Source organism: Oncorhynchus nerka, unplaced genomic scaffold (assembly GCF_034236695.1).
Source record: "Oncorhynchus nerka isolate Pitt River unplaced genomic scaffold, Oner_Uvic_2.0 unplaced_scaffold_2537, whole genome shotgun sequence".
NCBI lineage: Eukaryota > Metazoa > Chordata > Actinopteri > Salmoniformes > Salmonidae > Oncorhynchus > Oncorhynchus nerka.
In genome coordinates, this window is record NW_027038760.1 from 9,181 (window position 1) to 17,500 (window position 8,320).

General features: G+C 51.2%; 1 pseudogene; it reads right to left on the bottom strand.

Moving 5' to 3' along the window:
• Positions 1–6,850: 6,850 nt before the first annotated feature.
• The window catches only part of LOC135567134 (protein phosphatase 1 regulatory subunit 14C-like), an 18,493-nt pseudogene continuing 17,023 nt past the window's right edge, over positions 6,851–8,320 (bottom strand).

An 8,320-nucleotide genomic window follows, 5' to 3' on the forward strand; every position in this document is an offset into this window, starting at 1 on the left:
GTCTTTTAGAGTACAGTCAGAATGGGGTTGTGTCTTTTAGAGTGCAGTCAGAATGGGGTTGTGTCTTTTAGAGTGCAGTCAGAATGGGGTTGTGTCTTTTAGAGTGCAGTCAGAATGGGGTTGTGTCTTTTAGTGTGCAGTCAGAATTGGGTTGTGTCTTTTACAGTACAGTCAGAAGTACAGTCAGAATGGGGTTGTGTCTTTTAGAGTACAGTCAGAATGGGGTTGTGTCTTTTAGAGTGCAGTCAGAATGGGGTTGTGTCTTTTACAGTGTACAGTCAGAATGGGGTTGTGTCTTTTAGAGTGCAGTCAGAATGGGGTTGTGTCTTTTAGAGTACAGTCAGAATGGGGTTGTACAGTCAGAATGGGGTTGTGTCTTTTAGAGTACAGTCAGAATGGGGTTGTGTCTTTTAGAGTGCAGTCAGAATGGGGTTGTGTCTTTCAGAGTACAGTCAGAATGGGGTTGTGTCTTTTAGAGTGCAGTCAGAATGGGGTTGTCTTTTAGAGTGCAGTCAGAATGGGGTTGTGCAGTCAGAATGGGGTTGTGTCTTTTAGAGTACAGTCAGAATGGGATTGTGTCTTTTAGAGTGCAGTCAGAATGGGGTTGTGTCTTTTAGAGTGCAGTCAGAATGGGGTTGTGTCTTTACAGTCAGAATGGGGTTGCAGTCAGAATGGGTTGTGTCTTTTAGAGTACAGTCAGAATGGGGTTGTGTCTTTTAGAGTGCAGTCAGAATGGGGTTGTGTCTTTCAGAGTACAGTCAGAATGGGGTTGTGTCTTTTAGAGTGCAGTCAGAATGGGGTTGTGTCTTTTAGAGTGCAGTCAGAATGGGGTTGTGTCTTTTAGAGTGCAGTCAGAATGGGGTTGTCTTTTAGAGTGCATTCAGAATGGGGTTGTGTCGCTTAGTGTACAGTCAGAATGGGGTTGTGTATTCTACAGTGTACAGTCAGAATGGGGTTGTGTCTTTTAGAGTACAGTCAGAATGGGGTTGTGTCTTTTAGAGTGCAGTCAGAATGGGGTTGTGTCGCTTAGTGTACAGTCAGAATGGGGTTGTGTATTTTAGAGTGCAGTCAGAATGGGGTTTTGTATTTTACAGTGTACAGTGAGAATGGGGTTGTGTCTTTTAGTGTGCAGTCAGAATGGGGTTGTGTCTTTTAGAGTACAGTCAGAATGGGGTTGTGTCTTTTAGAGTGCAGTCAGAATGGGGTTGTGTCTTTTAGAGTGCAGTCAGAATGGGGTTGTGTCTTTTAGAGTACAGTCAGAATGGGGTTGTACAGTCAGAATGGGGTTGTGTCTTTTAGAGTACAGTCAGAATGGGGTTGTGTCTTTTAGAGTGCAGTCAGAATGGGGTTGTGTCTTTCAGAGTACAGTCAGAATGGGGTTGTGTCTTTTAGAGTGCAGTCAGAATGGGGTTGTCTTTTAGAGTGCAGTCAGAATGGGGTTGTGCAGTCAGAATGGGGTTGTGTCTTTTAGAGTGCAGTCAGAATGGGATTGTGTCTTTTAGAGTGCAGTCAGAATGGGGTTGTGTCTTTTAGAGTGCAGTCAGAATGGGGTTGTGTCTTTTAGAGTACAGTCAGAATGGGGTTGTACAGTCAGAATGGGGTTGTGTCTTTTAGAGTACAGTCAGAATGGGGTTGTGTCTTTTTAGAGTGCAGTCAGAATGGGGTTGTGTCTTTAGAGTACAGTCAGAATGGGGTTGTGTCTTTTAGAGTGCAGTCAGAATGGTTTGTCTTTTGTGCAGTCAGAATGGGGTTGTGTCTTTTAGAGTGCAGTCAGAATGGGTTGTCTTTTAGAGTGCATTCAGAATGGGTTGTGTCTTTTTAGTGGACAGTCAGAATGGGGTTGTGTATTCTACAGTGTACAGTCAGAGATGGGGTTGTGTCTTTTAGAGTACAGTCAGAATGGGGTTGTGTCTTTAGAGTGCAGTCAGAGAATGGGGTTGTGTCGCTTGAGTGTACAGTCAGAATGGGGTTTGTGTATTTTAGAAGTGTTCAGTCAGAATGGGGTTTTGTATTTTACAGTGTACAGTGAGAATGGGGTTGTGTCTTTTGGTAGTGCAGTCAGAATGGGGGTTGTGTCTTTGTCTTTAGGTACAGTCAGAATGGGGTTGTGTCTTTTAGAGTGCAGTCAGAATGGGGTTGTGTCTTTTAGAGTGCAGTCAGAATGGGGTTGTGTCTTTTAGAGTGCAGTCAGAATGGGGTTGTGTCTTTTAGAGTGCAGTCAGAATTGGGTTGTGTCTTTTACAGTACAGTCAGAATGGGGTTGTGTCTTTTAGAGTACAGTCAGAATGGGGTTGTGTCTTTTAGAGTGCAGTCAGAATGGGTTTGTGTCTTTTAGAGTGCAGTCAGAATGGGGTTGTGTCTTTTAGAGTACAGTCAGAATGGGGTTGTGTCTTTTAGAGTGCAGTCAGAATGGGGTTGTGTCGCTTAGTGTACAGTCAGAATGGGGTTGTGTATTCTACAGTGTACAGTCAGAATGGGGTTGTGTCTTTTAGAGTGCAGTCAGAATGGGGTTGTGTCTTCTACAGTGTACAGTCAGAATGGGGTTGTGTCTTTTACAGTGCAGTCAGAATGGGGTTGTGTCTCTTAGTGTACAGTCAGAATGGGGTTGTGTCTCTTAGTGTACAGTCAGAATGGGGTTGTGTCTCTTAGAGTGCAGTCAGAATGGGGTTGTGTCTTTTAGAGTGCAGTCAGAATGGGGTTGTGTCTTTTACAGTGTACAGTCAGAATGGGGTTGTGTCTTTTAAAGTGCAGTCAGAATGGGGTTGTGTCTTTTACTGTCCAGTCAGAATGGGGTTGTGTCTTTTAGAGTGTACAGTCAGAATGGGGTTGCTGTGTGCAGAGTGTACAGTCAGAATGGGGTTGATCTTCCTGTCTGGGTTGGCGCCCCCCCTTAGGTTGTGCCGTGGCGGAGATCTTTGTGGGCTATACTCGGCCTGTCTCAGGATGGTAAGTTGGTGGTTGAAGATATCCCTCTAGTGGTGTGGGGGCTATGCTTTGGCAAAGTGGGTGGGGTTATATCCTTCCTGTTTGGCCCTGTCCAGAATGGGGTTGTGTCCTCGGATGGGCCACAGTGTCTCTGACCCCTCCTGTCTCAGCCTCCAGTATTTATGTCTGCAGTAGTTTTGTAATGGGGGCTCAGAATGGGGGGTCAGTTTGTTATATCTGGAGTGCCTCTCCTGTCCTTCAGTGTCCTGTGTGAATTTAAGTGTGCTCTCTCTAATTCTCTCTTTCTCTTTCTTTCTCTCTCTCGGAGGACCTGAGCTCTAGGACCATGCCTCCAGGACTACCTGACATGATGACTCCTTGTCAGAATGGGGTTGTGTCTTCACCTGGCAGTGCTGCTGCTCCAGTTTCAACTGTTCTGCCTTATTCAGAATGGGGTTGTGTCTTTTGGAATCGATGCTGGTCATTTATGAACATTTGAACATCTTGGCCATGTTCTGTTATAATCTCCACCGGCACAGCCAGAGAGGACTGGCCGTACCCCATGGGGTTTGTGTCTTTTGTAGCCTGGTTCCTCTCTGGGAGGTTTCTTCCCTAGGTTTTGGCCTTTCTAGGAAGTTAGTTCCTAGCCACCGTGCTTCTACACCTGCATTACTTGCTGTTTGGGGTTTTAGGCTGGGTTCTGTACAGCACTTTGAGATATCAGCTGATGTTAAAGGGCTATATAAATACATTGATTTGATTTGGTTGCTGTGCGCAGAGTGTAGTGCAGTCAGAATGGGGAGTCAGAGTGCCACCCAAACACTCAGCTACGCCCCAGTCGTCCCCCATCACCCAAACACTCAGCTCAGTCCCCCGTCCCCCATCCCCCCCCAAACCTCAGCTCGCCCCCCATCCCCCCGTCCCACCCAAACACTCAGCTCCCCCCATCCCCCATCCCCAGTCCACCCAAACACTCAGCTGCTTCCCCGTCCCCCCGTCCCCCAAACACTCAGCTCGCCCCCGTCCCCCTGTCCCCCAAACACTCAGCTCGCCCCCCGTCCCCCCGTCCCACCCAAACACTCAGCTCTCCCCCGTCCCCCAAACACTCAGCTCTTTCTCCCCATCCCCCGTCCCACTCAAACACTCAGCTCCACCCCGTGCCCGTCCCCCATCCCACCCAAACACTCATGCTCTGTTATAATCCCCCAGTCCCACCCAAAGCCTGGTTCTCAGCTCGCCCCAGTCCCACCCAAACACTCAGCTCTGCCCCCAGTCCCACCCAAACACTCAGCTCCCCCCCCATCCCACCCAAACACTCAGCTCTCCCCCGTCACCCAAACACTCAGCTCTCCCCCCATCCCACCCCAAACACTCAGCTCGCCCCCAGTCCCACCCAAACACTCAGCTCTCCCCCATCCCCCCCAAACACTCAGCTGCCCCCGTCCCACCCAAAACACTCAGCTCGCCCCCCCGTCCCACCCAAAACACTCAGCTCGTCCCCCCCGTCCCACCCAAACACTCAGCTCTCCCCCGTCCCACCCAAACACTCAGCTCGCCCCCAGTCCCACCCAAACACTCAGCTCTCCCCCAGTCCCACCCAAACACTCAGCTCTCCCCGTCCCCCCAAACACTCAGCTGCCCCCAGTCCCACCCAAACACTCAGCTCGCCCCCCATCCCACCCAAACACTCAGCTGCCCCCAGTCCCACCCAAACACTCAGCTCGCACCCCCCGTCCCACCCAAAACACTCAGCTCCCCCCGTCCCACCCAAAACACTCAGCTCGCCCCCATCACCCAAAACACTCAGCTCGCCCCCAGTCCCACCCAAACACTCAGCTCTCCCCGTCCCACCCAAACACTCAGCTCGCCCCCCAGTCCCACCCAAACACTCAGCTCGCCCCCCGTCCCACCAAAACACTCAGCTCCCCCCGTCCCACCCAAAACACTCAGCTCGCCCCAGTCCCACCCAAACACTCAGCTCGCCCCCCGTCCCACCCAAAACACTCAGCTCGCCCCCCGTCCCACCCAAACACTCAGCTCTCCCCTCGTCCCACCCAAACACTCAGCTCCCCGTCCCACCAAAACACTCAGCTCGCCCCCAGTCCCACCCAAACACTCAGCTCCCCGTCCCACCCAAAACACTCAGCTGCCCCCAGTCCCAACCAAACACTCAGCTACTTCAGTCCCACCCAAACACTCAGCTAGCCCCCAGTCCCACCCAAACACTCAGCTCGCCCCCAGTCCCACCCAAACACTCAGCTCTCCCCCCGTCCCACCCAAACACTCAGCTCGCCCCCAGTCCCACCCAAACACTCAGCTAGCCCCCAGTCCCACCCAAACACTCAGCTCGCCCCCCGTCCCACCCAAACACTCAGCTAGCCCCCATCCCCCATCCCCAGTCCCACCCAAACACTCAGCTCCCCCCCCGTCCCCGTCCCCCAAACACTCAGCTCGCCCCCGTCCCCTGTCCCCCAAACACTCAGCTCGCCCCCCAGTCCCCCCGTCCCACCCAAACACTCAGCTCTCCCCCCGTCCCCCAAACACTCAGCTCGCCCCCATCCCCCCCCATCCCCGTCCCCCCAAACACTCAGCTCGCCCCCCCGTCCCCCCATCCCCACCCAAACACTCAGCTCGCCCCCAGTCCCACCCAAACACTCAGCTCGCCCCCAGTCCCACCCCAAACACTCAGCTCTGCCCCCAGTCCCACCCAAACACTCAGCTCTCCCCCATCCCACCCCAAACACTCAGCTCTCCCCCCGTCCCCCCAAACACTCAGCTCTCCCCCATCCCACCCAAACACTCAGCTCGCCCCCAGTCCCACCCAAACACTCAGCTCTCCCCCATCCCACCCAAACACTCAGCTAGCCCCCCCCGTCCCACCCAAAACACTCAGCTCGCCCCCCGTCCCACCCAAAACACTCAGCTCGCCCCCCGTCCCACCCAAACACTCAGCTCTCCCCCCGTCCCCACCCAAACACTCAGCGCCCCCAGTCCCACCCAAACACTCAGCTCTCCCCCCCAGTCCCACCCAAACACTCAGCTCTCCCCCGTCCCACCCAAACACTCAGCTCGCCCCCAGTCCCACCCAAACACTCAGCTCGCCCCCCATCCCACCCAAACACTCAGCTCGCCCCCCCAGTCCCACCAAACACTCAGCTCGCCCCCCCCGTCCCACCCAAAACACTCAGCTCCCCCCGTCCCACCCAAAACACTCAGCTCGCCCCCCATCCCACCCAAAACACTCAGCTGCCCCCAGTCCCACCCAAACACTCAGCTCTCCCCCCGTCCCACCCAAACACTCAGCTCGCCCCAGTCCCACCCAAACACTCAGCTCGCCCCCCGTCCCACCAAAACACTCAGCTCCCCGTCCCACCCAAAACACTCAGCTAGCCCCCAGTCCCACCCAAACACTCAGCTCGCCCCCCCCCGTCCCACCCAAAACACTCAGCTCGCCCCCCCGTCCCACCCAAACACTCAGCTCTCCCCTCGTCCCACCCAACACTCAGCTCTAGCCCCCGTCCCACCAAAACACTCAGCTCGCCCCAGTCCCACCCAAACACTCAGCTCCCCCCGTCCCACCCAAAACACTCAGCTCGCCCCCAGTCCCAACCAAACACTCAGCTCGCCCCCAGTCCCACCCAAACACTCAGCTAGCCCCCAGTCCCACCCAAACACTCAGCTCGCCCCCAGTCCCACCCAAACACTCAGCTCTCCCCCCGTCCCACCCAAACACTCAGCTCGCTTCAGTCACCCAAACACTCAGCTAGCCCCCAGTCCCACCCAAACACTCAGCTCGCCCCCAGTCCCACCCAAACACTCAGCTCGCCCCCCGTCCCACCCAAAACACTCAGCTAGGCCCCCAGTCCCACCCAAACACTCAGCTCGCCCACGAGACAGAGACAGAGAGACAGAGATCACTACTCACCTCCGTGGGTTTATAGCAGTCCATTAAGGATTCCTGTTGAGAGAGAGAAGGACAAGACGTGTTTTATGTTCCTTATCAAGAAAGTTTATTAAACTAATTGAGTGACCAGAAATGTAGAACACTGTGATTCAAACGTCAATCATCTGTTTGCTCAAGGCACCAATAGGACAGTATTGGTGAGGACAGTATAAATGGAACTTTAAATACATTCAAACATTGAGCGTTTGAATCATTCTATCTAGGCCATATGTTCAGTAGCTCATACAGAAGGAGCTGTCGTATGTCCTATGCAGTATTATGAAGCATTATGCAGTTCCTATGCAGTAATGTGAAGGATTATGGGTACCTGTAGTTTGACGGCTCTCTCGTCTTCGCTGTTGACTTCCAACAGGTCATCGATGTCTATCTCCACCTCTGGCATCTCCTCTTCCTGTAAATAAACATCAAAAATCACCATCACCATAAATCATCATCACCATAAATCATCATCACCACCATCATCATCATCATCATCATCACCACCATCATCATCACCACCATCATCATCAAGCATCGTCATCATCATCATCATCACTATAAATCATCACCACCATCATCATCAAGCATCGTCATCATCATCATCATCATCATCATCATCACTATAAATCATCACCACCATCATCATCAATCATTGTCATCCTCACCATAAATCATCATCATCACTATAAATTATCACCACCATCATCATCAATCATTGTCATCATCATCATCATCATCATCATCATCACCATAAATCATCATCATCCCCATAAATCATCATCACCATCATCCCCATAAATCATCATCATCACTATCACCATAAATCATCATCACCATAAATCATCATCACCATAAATCATCACCATCACCATAAATCATCATCATCATCCCCATAAATCATCATCATCATCATCACCATCATCCCCATAAATCATCATCATCATCATCATCACCATCATCCCCATAAATCATCATCACCATCATCCCCATAAATCATCATCATCCCCATAAATCATCATCACCACCATCATCATCATCACCATAAATCATCATCATCCCCATAAATCATCATCATCCCCATAAATCATCATCATCCCCATAAATCATCATCATCATCATCATCATCATCATCCCCATAAATCACCATCATCCCCATAAATCATCATCATCCCCATAAATCATCATCATCACCATCATCCCCATAAATCATCATCATCATCATCACCATCATCCCCATAAATCATCATCATCCCCATAAATCATCATCATCATCATCATCACCATCATCCCCATAAATCATCATCATCCCCATAAATCATCATCATCCCCATAAATCATCGTCATCCCCATAAATCATCATCATCATCATAAATCATCATCACCATAAATCATCATCATCACCATAAATCATCATCATCACCATAAATCATCATCATCATAAATCATCATCAC